This window comes from Olea europaea, unplaced genomic scaffold (genome assembly GCF_002742605.1).
Source record: "Olea europaea var. sylvestris unplaced genomic scaffold, O_europaea_v1 scaffold176, whole genome shotgun sequence".
Taxonomy (NCBI): domain Eukaryota; kingdom Viridiplantae; phylum Streptophyta; class Magnoliopsida; order Lamiales; family Oleaceae; genus Olea; species Olea europaea.
In genome coordinates this window covers 774,932-789,901 of record NW_019235321.1, presented here as the reverse complement: position 1 = coordinate 789,901, position 14,970 = coordinate 774,932, and positions in this window count along the sequence as shown.

Genomic DNA, 14,970 nt, shown 5'->3' with positions numbered 1-14,970 from the left:
CCCATTTCGAAAAGCACACGATGATTCAGAATGAACAAATAGCTTCATCATAATGTATGATGGATTTTAGAATTTTGAATTCGTGTGGGAGAACAGCGCTTGCATACATAGAACGCTTAGATTATCGAAGTTCGAAGAAATTGGCACGACTTTCGCATACGGTGTCCGTTTTGGACCCATAACTCTCCACATTTCGGAAAGCTCGTGATAATTCTAAATGAACTCACAACTTTATCGTGACGTATTATAGATTTTGGCAGTTTGAATTTGTGTGGAAAAACAGGTGCTTGCGCACATGGAACGCTTGGATTGTCGCGTTTGAAGAAATTGGCATAACTATCGCGTACGGTGTCCGTTTTTGACCCATGACTCCCAACATTTTCAGAAAGCTCATGATAATTCTAAATAAACTCATAGCTTCATCATGACATATGATGGATTTTGGCAGTTTGAATTTGTGTGGAAAAACAGGCGCTTGTGTACATGGAACGCTTGGATTGTCGACATTCGAAGAAATTGGCAGAACTTTCACATACAATGTCCGTTTTGGGCCCATAACTCTCCATATTTTGAAAAGCTCACAACGATTCTATATGAACTCGTAGCTTCACCATGATGTATGATGGATTTTAGCAGTTTGAATTCGTGTGGTAGAATAGGCGCTTGCATACATGGAATGCTTGGATTGTCGATGTTCGAAGGAATTAGCATAACTTTCTCATATAGTGTCTGTTTTGGGACCATAACTCCCCATATTTGGAAAAGCTTGCAACGATTCTAAATGAACTTGCTGCACTATCGTGACGTATGATGGATTTTGTAGTTTGAATTGTAGAACCCCAAATAATTTTAAACACCTTAGTGGCACTAAGACATGAATATTGGATGGCTAAAGTATACTTCAAATTTTTAGTCTCATTTGAGACCCATTTACGACATAGAAAACATTCGATTTGGAAAATGACATCTAAAGAAAAGTTGTAGCTCTTTGAGTTATCTTTTCAACGCACTTTGAATTACCTCAATTGGATATTGGGAGAAGAAGTTATGATAGAAATACTAAAGGCTGTACAGTATCAACCGAAGTACGCGGAATATGAAAAGTCAAATTCCTACACGATTTTCTAGCACCTTCTTAAACCTATAACTCACACATAAATGGCACCCGTATTAATGACTATTAGGCCCTTCACTTGCCCTTAAGTTGTGAGATTTTCACCTATAAATAGGCCCCAATACATACACATTTTTCACACCAAGACAAAAGCTTCTAAGCATAAAAGAGAGAGTCTTCAAGTCTAGAAAAACGAGAAAGGAGAGGGAGGAAAATTAGTTTTTCCTAGAAGTTTTGGTGCTATCAAGAAGTATTTTCCAAGCATCAATTCTCAACGGAGTGTTTTTTTGAAACATCAAAAGAGTGCATTTTTCAACGAAGTTCAAAGCATCAATCAAGGTAGGTAGAGGTGCAAAGTGTTAATTCATCTTAAGTTATAAGTTTCTAGCAAATGAAGATTTATGTTAATGTTTGTATGCCTAATGGTACCTTCGGTACGGTATACACCTCCATGTCTAATGGTACCTCCGGGTATGGCATGTACTTCCGATCGAGGCATTGTGTTAAGTCATGACTCTATGTATTTGGGATTCTACCAGAAATCCTACTATGGAAAGGTTTCTAAAGTTACAGCTTTGAAATGTATAGCTTGATCACGAATGCACCAATGATATCTATTGAGGTTTTTTTAACTCACGGATTTAACCCCTTCTCTACAGATTGATATGATTCTACCTTGGGCCTGGATGATGGAAAAGACGGAGAGTGGTGCAACGAGCCCATGGAAAACCTGGTGTACAAGTTATTTAGATTTATTTTTGTGAACATTTTCAATGTTATTTCTTTAAAGTATTTGAATAAAAATGAACGCGAGAACTAGTTGCGTTTTCTTCAAATAAATTACATTCCGTTATTTTTTTTAATTCAATGTTTTATTTAAAATATTTGAAAGGTTGTTGTTAAAATTATTAATGTAAAAATTAAGCTTCCGCTAAAACATATTCTCCTATGACTAAACCACCAGTTAGTTAAGTAAAGTAAGTAGCGTTTCGGTCCCCAAGGGGTCGGGGCGTTACATGAATTCTTGTGGAAGAACATGCACTTGCGTACATGGAACGTTTAGATTGTCGAAGTTCGAAGAAATTGGCATAACTTTCGTATACGGTGTCCATTTTGGGCCCATAAACAGATTTCGAAAAGCTAATGATGATTTTGAAATAACAATTAGCTTTAACATGATGTATGATGGATTTTGGCAGTTTTGAATTCGTGTGGAAGAACAAGTGCTTGTGTACATGGAACACTTGGATTATCAATGTTCGAAGAAATTGGCATAACTTTTGCATACGATGTCCATTTTGGGCCCATAACCTCCCACATTTCGAAAAGGTCATGATGATTTTGAATGAACTGGCAGCTTCGTCATGAAGTATGATGGATTTTGGCTATTTGAATCCATGTGGAAGAACATACGCTTGCGTACATGGAACGCTTAGATTGTCAATGTTCGAAGAAATTGTCATAACTTTCGCATACGGTGTACATTTTGGAACCATAACTCCCCACATTTCGAAAAGCTCATGGCAATTCTTAATGAACTCGAAACTTCAAAGTGACATATGATGGATTTTAGCAGTTTCAATTTGTGAGGGAGAACAGGCGCTTGCGTACGTGGAACGCTTGGATTGTCGACGTTTGAAGAAATTTGCATAATTTTCGCATATAGTGTCCGTTTTGTGCCCATAATCCCCACATTCTGGAAAGCTCACAAAAATTCTAAAGGAACTCACTGCTTTACCGTGACGTATGTTGGATTTTGACAGTTTGAATTCATGTGGAAGAATAGGCACTTGCGTACATGGAATGCTTGGATTGTCGACGTTCGAAGAAATTGGCATAACTTTCGCATACTGTGTCTGTTTTGGGCCCAAAACTCCCCACATTTCGAAAAGCTCACGATGATTCTAAATGATCTCGTAGCTTCACTATGACGTCTAATAAATTTTGGCTGTTTGAATTTGTGTGGAAAAACAGGAGCTTGCGTACATGGAACGCTTGGATTGTCGACGTTTGTATAAATTTGCATAACTTTCACATAAGATGTCCGTTTTGGGCCCATTATCCCTCACATTTCGAAAATCTCACGATGATTTTGAATGAACTCACAGCTTCACCATGACGTATGATAGATTTTGGCAGTTTGAATTAGTGTGGAAGAACAAACGCTTGCGCTCATGGAATGCTTGGATTGTTGATGTTCGAAGAAATTAGCATAACTTTCACATACGGTGTCCATTTTAAGCCAATAAACCAATTTTGAAAGGCTTAAGATGATTTCAAAAGAACAACTTTGCCATAATGTAATTTAAATTTTAGCAGTTCGAATTCATGTGGAAGAATAGGCACTTGCATACATGGAAAGCTTGGATTGTCGACGTTCCAAGAAATTGTCATCACTTTTGCATACGGTGTTCATTTTAGGCCCATAACCCCATTTCGAAAGCTCACGATGATTCAAAATGAACAAATAGCTTTGCCATGAAGTATGATGGATCTTGGCAGTTTGAATTCATAGAGAAGAACAGTCGCTTGCGTACATGAAATGCTTGGATTGTCGATGTTTGAAGAAATTGGCATAACTTTAGCATATGGTGTCCGTTTTGGGCCCGTAAAACCATTTCGAAAAGCTCACAATGATTTTGAATGAACAAATAGCTTCACCGTGACATATGATAGATTCTAACAGTTTGAATTCGTTTGGAAGAACAAGCGCTTGCATACATAGAACGCTTAGATTGTCGACGTTCGAAGAAATTGACATAACTTTTGCATACAGTGTCCATTTTTTGCCCACAACCCCATTTTGGAAAGCTTACGATGATTCTAAATGAACAAATAGCTTCGTCATGAAATATAATGGATTATGGCAATTTGAATTCATGTGGAAGAATAGGCACAAAATTGGCATAACTTTCTCATTTGATGTCCGTTTTGGGCCCATAACCCCCCACATTTCGAAAATGTCATGATGATTTTGAATGAACTCATAGCTTCATCATGAAGTGTGATGGATTTTGGCAGTTTGAATTTGTGTGGAAGAACAGGCGCTTGCATACATGCAACGCTTGGATTGTTGGCGTTCGAAGAAATTGGCATAACTTTCATATACGGTGTTCGTTTTGGGCCCATAACCCCACTTCGAAAAGTTCACGACGGTTTTAAATGAACAAAAAGCTTCACCATGACATATGATGGATTTTAGCAGTTTGAATTCGTGTGGAAGAGCTGACGTTAGCATACATGGAAAGCTTGGATTGTCGACATTCAAAGAAATTGGCATAACTTTCGCATACAGTGTCCGTTTTGGGCCCATAACCCCCCACATTTCAGAAATCTCATGATGATTCTGAATGAACTCATAGCTTCGCCATAATGTATGATAGATTTTGGCAGTTTGAATTCGTGTGGAAGTACAGGGTCTTGGGTACAAGGAATACTTGGATTGTCGACGTTCAAAGCAATTGGCATAACTTTCACATACGATGTCCGTTTAGGCCCATAATCCATCCCAATTCGAAAATCTGGCGACGATTCTGAATGAACTCACAGCTTTGCCATGACGTATGATGGATTTTGGCAGTTTGAATTCATGTGGAAGAATAGGCACTTGCGTACATGAAACGCTTGGATTGTCGACGTTCGAAGAAATTGGCACAACTTTCGTATACGGTGTCCGTTTTGGGCCCATAACCCCATTTTGGAAAGCTCATGATGATTCTGAAGGAAAAATAGCCTCGTTATTATGTATGATGAATTTTGGTAGTTTGAATTTATGTGGAAGAATAGGCGCTTCCGTACATGGAATGCTTAGATTGGCTACGTTCGAAGAAATTGGCATAACTTTCACACATGATGTCTGTTTTGGGCTCATAACCCCCCACATTTTAAAAATCTCGTGACGATTCTGAATGAACTCACAGCTTCACCATGACGTATGATGGATTTTAGCAATTTGAATTCGTATGGAAGAACAGTCATTTGTGTACATCGAACACTAGGATTGTCGACGTTCTAAGAAATTGGCATAACTTTTGTATACGGTGTCCATTTTGGGCCCATAACCCCATTTTGAAAAGCTCACGATACTTTTGAATGAACAATTAGCCTTGCCATGACGTATGATGGATTTTGGCAATTTGAATTTTCGTGGAAGAATAGGCACTTGCATACATGGAACGCTTAAATTGTCGACGTTCCAAGAAATTGGCATAACTTTCACGTTGGTGTCCGTTTTGGGCCCATAACTCCCCACTTTTCTGAAAGCTCACGTCAATTTTGAATGAACTCACAACTTCACCGTAATGTATGATTGATTTTGGAAGTTTGAATTTGTGTGGAAGAACAGGCGCTTGCGTACATGGAACGCTTGGATTGTCGACGTTCAAAGAAATTGGCATAACTTTCACATACAGTGCCTATTTTGGGCCCATAACCCCATTTCAAAAAGCTCACGATGATTTTGAATGAACCAATAGCTTCGCCATGATGTATGATGGATTTTTGTACATTGAATTCGTGTGGAAGAATAGGCACTTGTATATATGGAATACTTAGATTGTCGACGTTCGAAGAAATTGGCATAACTTTTGCATACAGTGTCCGTTTTGGGCCCATGACTCCCCACATTTTTGAAAGCTCACAATAATTCTGAATGAACTCGTAGCTTCATCGGGATGAATGATGGATTTTGGCAATTTGAACCCTATGGAAGAACAAGCGCTTGCTAACATGGAACGCTTGGATTGTCAACGTTCGAAGTAATTGGCATAACTTTCGCATACGATATCCGTTTTGGGCCCATAACCCCCTATATTTCAAAAATCTCACGATGGTTCTGAATGAACTCATAGCTTCACCATGACATATGATGGATTTTGATAGTTTGAATTTGTGTGGAAGAATAGGACCTTGCATACATGGAACACTTGGATTATCGATGTTCGAAGAAATTGGAATAACTTTTGCATACGGTGTCCGTTTTGGGCCCATAACCCCATTTTGGAAAGCTCACAATGATTCTAAATGAACAAATTGCTTCACTATGATGTATAATGGATTTTGGCAGTCTAAATTTGTGTGGAAGAACAGGCGCTTTCGTACATGGAATGCTCAAATTGTTGACGTTCAAAGAAATAGGTATAACTTTCTCATATGGTGTCCGTTTTGGGCCCATAATCCCATTTCGAAAAGCTCATGACAATTTTTAATGAACAAATAGCTTTCCCATAACGTATGATGGATTTTCTCTGTTTGAATTCGTGTGAAAGAACTGGCACTTGCATACATAGAACGTTTGGATTGTCGACGTTCGAAGAAATTGGTATAACTTTCGCATATGGTGTCCATTTTGGGCCCATAACCCCATTTCAAAAAGCTCACGATGATTTTTGAATGAACAACTAGCTTCACCATGACGTATGATAGATTTTAGTACTTTGAATTCATGTGGAAGGACAGACGCTTGCGTACATGGAATGCTTGGATTGTCAATGTTCGATGAAATAGGCATAACTTTAGCATACGATGTCTATTTTGGGCCCATAACTTTCCACGTTTCATAATGATTTTGAATGAACTCACAGCTTTGCCGTGACGTATGATGGATTTTAGCAGTTTGAATTCGTGTGGAAGAATAGGAGCTTGCGTACATGGAACACTTGGATTGTCTAAGTTTAAAGAAATTGGTATAGGTTTCACATACGATGTTCGTTTAGGGCCCATAACCCCATTTTGGAATGCTCACGACGATTTTGAATGAGCAAATAGCTTCACCGTGATGAATGATGGATTTTACCAGTTTGAATTCATGTAGAAGAACTGGTGCTTGCATACATGGAACGCTTGGATTGTCGACGTTCAAAGAATCGGCATAACTTTCTCATACAGTGTCTATTTTGGGTCCATAACTCCATTTCAGAAAGCTCACGATGATTTTGAATGAACAAATAACTTTATCGTAATGTGTGATGGATTTTGGTAGTTTGAATTCGCTTGGAAGAATAGGTGCTTGTGTACATGGAACGCTTGAATTGTCGACGTTCGAAGAAATTGGAATAACTTTCACGTAGGTGTCCGTTTTGGGCCCATGACACCCCACATTTCTTAAAGCTCGCATCAATTCTGAATGAACTCATAGCTTCATCGTGACGTATAATGGATTTTGGCAGTTTGAATTCATGTGGAAGAACAGGCACTTGCGTACATGGAATGCTAGCATTGTCGACGTTCAAAGAAATTGACATAACTTTCACATACGGGGTCAGTTTTGGGACCATAACCCCATTTTGAAAAGACCACGATGATTTTGAATGAAAAATAGCTTCACCATGGTGTACGATGGATTTTAATAGTTTGAATTCATGTGGAAGAACAGGCGCTTGAGTACATGGAATGCCTGGATTGTCGACGTTGAAAGAAATTGGCATAACTTTCACATACGGTGTCCGTTTTGGGCCCATAACCTAATTTCGAAAAGCTCACGATGATTCTGAATGAACAAATAGCTTTGCCATAATGTGTGGTGGATTTTAGCTTTTTGAATTCGTGTGGAAGAATAGGCGCTTCCGTACATGGAACACTTGGATTGTCGACGTTCGAAGAAATTGTAATAACTTTCGTATACGATGTCCGTTTTGGGCCCATGATCCCCCACATTTCGAAAATCTCATGACAATTCTGAATGAACTCTCAACTTCGCTATGACATATGATGGATTTTGGCAGTTTGAATTTGTGTGGAAGAGCAGGCGCTTGCGTACATGGAACACTTGGATTGTCGACGTTCGAAAAAATTAGCATAACTTTCACATACGATGTTCGTTTAGGGCGCATAACCCCATTTAGGAATGCTCACGACAATTTTAAATGAACAAATAGCTTCACTGTCATGAATGATGGATTTTAGCAGTTTGAATTCGTGTGGAAGAACTGGTGCTTGAATATATAGATCATTTGGGATGTCGACATTCAAGGATATTGGCATAACATTCGCATACGGTGTCCATCTTAGGTCCATAACTGTAGAGCCCCAAATAATTCTAGATACCTTAGTGGCACTAAGACATAAATATTGGATGACTAAAGTATACTTTAGATTTTTAGTCTCATTGAGATCCATTTTCGACATCAGAAACATTCAATTTGGAAAATGATATCTAAATAAAAGATGTAGCTCTTTGAGTTAGCTTTCCAACTCACTTTGAATTACCTCAATCAAATATCGGGAAAATAAGTTATGATAGAAACACTGAAGGCCGTGCAGTGTCAACCGGTCGACCGAAACTGCTTGAAATGAAAATTCTCGTTTTTTCTCTAGAATTTAAATATTTATTTTCATCAATTATTTTCTCAGAGGGCCACCCACGTTTTTGGCAATAAAAACCCCACTAAATTGAAGCATTTAACCTCAAACTTAAATGTCACCCATGTTTTCTCACTTAAATGAAATTTGACCCTTCATTTTCTTTAAGTTATGGGATATTTACCTATAAATAGAGACCCCATTTCACTCATTTTTTCTTACACCAAAAGCAAGAGCTTTTACATACTAAAGAAAGAGTTTCCAAGAGAGAAAAAGAGAGGGAGGAAAACTATTTTTCATAGAAGTTTAAGAAGTGTTTTCAAGCATCAATCCTCAATGGTTTTCAAACATCCAAGGAGTGCATTTCTTTCAACGTCCAAGTTTCATCGAAGTTTTCAATCCAAGTTTTCAAAGTTTTAAAAGCATCAATCAAGGTAGGTAGAGGTGCAATGTGTTTAATCGTGTTAAGTTATAAGTTTCGATTCATGTTAATGGTTGTATGTCAAATGGTACTCCGGTAAGGCATATCCCTCTATGTTGAAGAAATGTTCGTATGTCAAATGGTGCCCTCGAGTACGGCATACCCCTTCATGTCAAATGGTGCCTTTGGGTACAGCATGTATGAAAAGTTATAAAGTTAATGTTTTGAAATGTATAACTTGATTACGAATGTACCTATGACACCTATTGAGTTTTTTAACTCACGGGTTTAATCCCATCTCTACAGATTGAAGGAATTCTACCTCGGGTATGGATGGAGGAGAAGATGGAGAGTGATGCAATGAGCCCATGGAAATCTGGTGAATAAGTGATTTGGATTTATTTTTATGAAATGTTTTCCAATGTTATTTCTTTAAAGTTTTGAATAATGCAGAATGTGAGAACAAGTTATGTTCTTCAAATAAATTAAATTTTATTGTTTTGAAAAATGATTCAGTGTTTTTGTTTAAAATATTTGAAGTATTGTTATTTAAATTATTATCCGAAGATGTAAGCTTCCGCTAAAACGTATACACTTGTTATTAAATCACAAGTTAAGCTAAGTAAAGTAAGTAGCGTTCTAGTCTACTAGGGGTCGGGGCGTTACAACGTGGTATCAGAGCACGATTTAGCCGGTTCTGTAGACTAAGTATGTTTCTTTTTTTAAAAAATGAAAAAGTCTAAGATACTCCATGGCATCGTGCATCCATCCATCAATCTCATCATATGGCCCAGGTATGTTCATGTTTAAAGTTAATGATTATGTTTATGTTATGATGGTTTGATATGATTTAGAGATGTGTTATTTAAAGATATGTAATGGACTTGGGCAAAAGCTAACGGCTTAAAGTGAACTGCATGATATGAAAGTTTACATATTTGCATGTTTTCTTTAAGCAAAGAAAAAGTATGATGAATGTGAAAATGCAACAGATATGGCTCGTAGAACGACAATGGCATATAGAGAAGCATTGGACCGTAGAATTGCTATTTATTCCTATGAAAACTATGTAATTGATCCGACCCGACCGCTTAGCGAACATATACATGATGTCTATGAGAGATGCATGACAGCGATGAACGTTGGAATGGAGATAACACATATTGAGGCTATAAATAACCTCATACACTCCCTTCCACCTCAATGGGGAGATATGGGAGTTACGGTTAGGGATGTAATGCTAGAGGAGCACCCAAATATATTTGAGCTTGAAGTGTATTTCCAATCACTCCTAGACCTATGGAGGGAAAACTTAGAACCTCAACCGGATATAGTAGTTGAACTTGATGAAGAAGAAGAGCCTAAAGAAGGGAATGATCCTGAGCCCGAGCTACAGGTTGAGATGGACATAGAATCTGGACCTGAGGCGGAAGACTCCTCTGGAGATGAGGCTCCACCAAAGGAGATCCGTAGAACTTATAGGGATTAGATTTAAATCCTTGTAACAACTTCCTTTATGTCAAGAAATAAAACTTTATCTTCTTTGTTAGAATTCGAAGTATGAACCTAATAAGAACCTTATGTTTTATCTAAAGGAAAATGGCCCGCGCAAATCAAACCAACTTGATAAGAGATCTCCTCCGAGCGGTTCAAGACCTAGACAGGCAAAACTCGAACCAAGCTCAATCTTTACCACTAGTTCCTAATGTTCCAAACCATGTTCAGTGGTTGAGCAATTTCGAAGGGACAAGCCCCCTACCTTCAATGGGCCAGCTGATCCACTTGTAGCCAAGGAGTGGCTTCACAAGTTGGAGCGTATATTCTGATTGATAGGGTACGGATGCTCAAAAAGCCTAGTGTGCTGAGTTCATGTTCTTCGATGATGCAAGTCACTGGTGGGACTAAATCTCAAGGACAAGGACCCCTGAGCAACAAGCAGAATTGACTTAGGAGCAATTCAAAGGGGAAGTAATGGACAAGTACTTTCCTCAATCCTTGAGGGATCACAAAGAAAGTGAATTCCTCCAACTCAAGCAAAAGACTATGTCCTTGACTGAGTATGAAAGGAAGTTTGACCAACTTTCAAGGTATGCTCCACATATGGTGGATACAGAGGACAAGAAAGTTAGGAGGTTTGAACAAGGGTTGAACCCAGATATAAGCATGATACTTATGTCCCATCATTTTACCTCATACTATGAAATGCTAGAATGAGCTCATGCTATATGGTACCAGAAGACTAGCGTCGAGCAATATAGTCAACTGTTCAATCAATCGGACAATGGTAGTATGGGTAAAAGGAAATGGAATGGCCAGGATAAGGGAAAGGGCAAGTGGCAGCACAAGAAAGCTAATGGCGGAGCCAATGCCAACAAGTGCATTGTGCCAGTTATAGAGCCATGTCCTAAGTGTGAAAAGACGCATCGTGGCGTGTGTTTGCAAGGGAAGAATGTCTGTTTCAGATGTGATAAGCCAGGGCATATTTTTAAGGATTGCCCCACATTTGGGCCATAACCCCATTTTGAAAAGCTCACGATGATTTTAAATGAATCACAGCTTCCCCATGATGTATGATGGATTTTAACAGTTTGAATTCGTGTGGAAGAATAGGCGTTTGCGTACATGGAACGCTTGGATTGTCGACGTTCGAAGAAATTGGCATAACTTTCATATATGGTGTCCGTTTCGGGCACATTAACCCATTTTAGAAAGCTCACAATGATTTTGAATGAACTCATAGCTTCACTATGATGTATGATGGATTCTGTAGTTTGAATTCCTATGGAGGAATAGGCGCTCACATACATTGAACGCTTGGATAGTCGTCATTCAAAGAAATTGGTATAACTTTCGCATACAATGTCCGTTTTGGGCCGATAACCCCATTTCGAAAAACTCACGATGATTCTGAATGAATCACAACTTTCTTGTGGCACATGATCGATTTTACCAGTTTGAATTCATGTGGAAGAATAGGCACTTACGTATATGGAACGCTTGGATTGTTGATGCTCGAAGAAATTAGCATAACTTTCGCATACGATGTCCGTTTTGGACCCATAAATCCCCATATTTCGAAAAGCTCGTGACAATTTTGAGTGAACTCGTAGCTTCATCGTGACGTATGATGGATTTTGTTAGTCTAAATTCATGTGGAAGAACAAGTTGTTGCATACTTGGAACACTTGGATTGTCGACGTTCTAAAAACTTTGCATAACTTTCGTATACGGTGTCCGCTTTGGGCTCTTAATCCCATTTTAAGAAGCTCACGACGATTATGAATGAACTCATAGCTTTACCATGATGTATGATAAATTTTGACAGTTTGAATTCGTGTGGAAGTACAGGCGCTTGTGTACATGGAACGCTTGGATAGTCGGTGTTCGAAGAAATTAGCATAACTTTCTCATACGGTGTCCGTTTTAGACCCATAACCCCATTTTGGAAAGCTCACGAAGATTTTGAATGAATCACAGCTTCACTGTGGCATATGATAGATTTCAAAATTTTGAATTCATGTGGATGCATAAGCGCTTGCGTACATGGAATGCTTGGATTGTCGACGTTCGAAGAAATTGGCATAACTTTCGCATACAATGTCCATTTTGGGCCCATAACCCCATTTTGGAAAGCTCACGATGATTTTGAATGAACTCATAGCTCTTTGCATAACTTTCACATATGCTCGAAGAAATTAGCATAACTTTCGCATATGATGTCTGTTGTGGGCCCATAACCCCCAACATTTTGGAAATCTCACAACATTTTTGAATGAACTCATAGCTCTTTGCATAACTTTCACATATGCTCGAAGAAATTAGCATAACTTTCGCATATGATGTCTGTTGTGGGCCCATAACCCCCAACATTTTGGAAATCTCACAACATTTTTGAATGAACTCATAGCTCTTTGCATAACTTTCACATATGCTCGAAGAAATTAGCATAACTTTCGCATATGATGTCTGTTGTGGGCCCATAACCCCCAACATTTTGGAAATCTCACAACATTTTTGAATGAACTCATAGCTCTTTGCATAACTTTCACATATGCTCGAAGAAATTAGCATAACTTTCGCATATGATGTCTGTTGTGGGCCCATAACCCCCAACATTTTGGAAATCTCACAACATTTTTGAATGAACTCATAGCTCTTTGCATAACTTTCACATATGCTCGAAGAAATTAGCATAACTTTCGCATATGATGTCTGTTGTGGGCCCATAACCCCCAACATTTTGGAAATCTCACAACATTTTTGAATGAACTCATAGCTCTTTGCATAACTTTCACATATGCTCGAAGAAATTAGCATAACTTTCGCATATGATGTCTGTTGTGGGCCCATAACCCCCAACATTTTGGAAATCTCACAACATTTTTGAATGAACTCATAGCTCTTTGCATAACTTTCACATATGCTCGAAGAAATTAGCATAACTTTCGCATATGATGTCTGTTGTGGGCCCATAACCCCCAACATTTTGGAAATCTCACAACATTTTTGAATGAACTCATAGCTCTTTGCATAACTTTCACATATGCTCGAAGAAATTAGCATAACTTTCGCATATGATGTCTGTTGTGGGCCCATAACCCCCAACATTTTGGAAATCTCACAACATTTTTGAATGAACTCATAGCTCTTTGCATAACTTTCACATATGCTCGAAGAAATTAGCATAACTTTCGCATATGATGTCTGTTGTGGGCCCATAACCCCCAACATTTTGGAAATCTCACAACATTTTTGAATGAACTCATAGCTCTTTGCATAACTTTCACATATGCTCGAAGAAATTAGCATAACTTTCGCATATGATGTCTGTTGTGGGCCCATAACCCCCAACATTTTGGAAATCTCACAACATTTTTGAATGAACTCATAGCTCTTTGCATAACTTTCACATATGCTCGAAGAAATTAGCATAACTTTCGCATATGATGTCTGTTGTGGGCCCATAACCCCCAACATTTTGGAAATCTCACAACATTTTTGAATGAACTCATAGCTCTTTGCATAACTTTCACATATGCTCGAAGAAATTAGCATAACTTTCGCATATGATGTCTGTTGTGGGCCCATAACCCCCAACATTTTGGAAATCTCACAACATTTTTGAATGAACTCATAGCTCTTTGCATAACTTTCACATATGCTCGAAGAAATTAGCATAACTTTCGCATATGATGTCTGTTGTGGGCCCATAACCCCCAACATTTTGGAAATCTCACAACATTTTTGAATGAACTCATAGCTCTTTGCATAACTTTCACATATGCTCGAAGAAATTAGCATAACTTTCGCATATGATGTCTGTTGTGGGCCCATAACCCCCAACATTTTGGAAATCTCACAACATTTTTGAATGAACTCATAGCTCTTTGCATAACTTTCACATATGCTCGAAGAAATTAGCATAACTTTCGCATATGATGTCTGTTTTGGGCCCATAACCCCCAACATTTTGGAAATCTCACAACATTTTTGAATGAACTCATAGTTTTTTCGTGATGTATGATGGATTTCAATAGTTTGAATTCATGTGGAAGAACATGCGTTTGCGTACATTGAACGCCTGGATTGTCGACGTTCGAATAAATTTGCATAACTTTTGCATACGGTGTCCATTTTCGACCCATAACCCCATTTCGAAAAGCTTACAATGATTTTGAATGAACTCATAGCTTTACCGTGATGTATGATGGATTTTAGTAGTTTGAATTCGTGTGGAAGAACTGGCGCTTGCGTACATGGAAGGCTTGGATTGTCTACGCTCGAAGAAATTGGCATAACTTTTGCATACAGTGTCCAGTTTGGACCCATAACTTCCCATATTTTGGAAAGCTGGGGATGATTCTGAATGAACTCGTAGCTTTATCAAGACGTATGATGGATTTCTACAGTTTAAATTTGTCTTGAAGAACTGGCACTTGCAAACATGGAACGTTTGGATTGTCGACGTTTTAAGAAATTGGCATAAGTTTCGCATACGATGTCCGTTTTGGACCCATAACTCCACACATTTCAAAAAAATCAGGACGATTCTGAATGAACTCGTAGCTTCATCGTAACGTATGATAGATTTCGACAGTTTGAATTCGAGTGGAAGAGCAAGCGCTTGCGTACATGG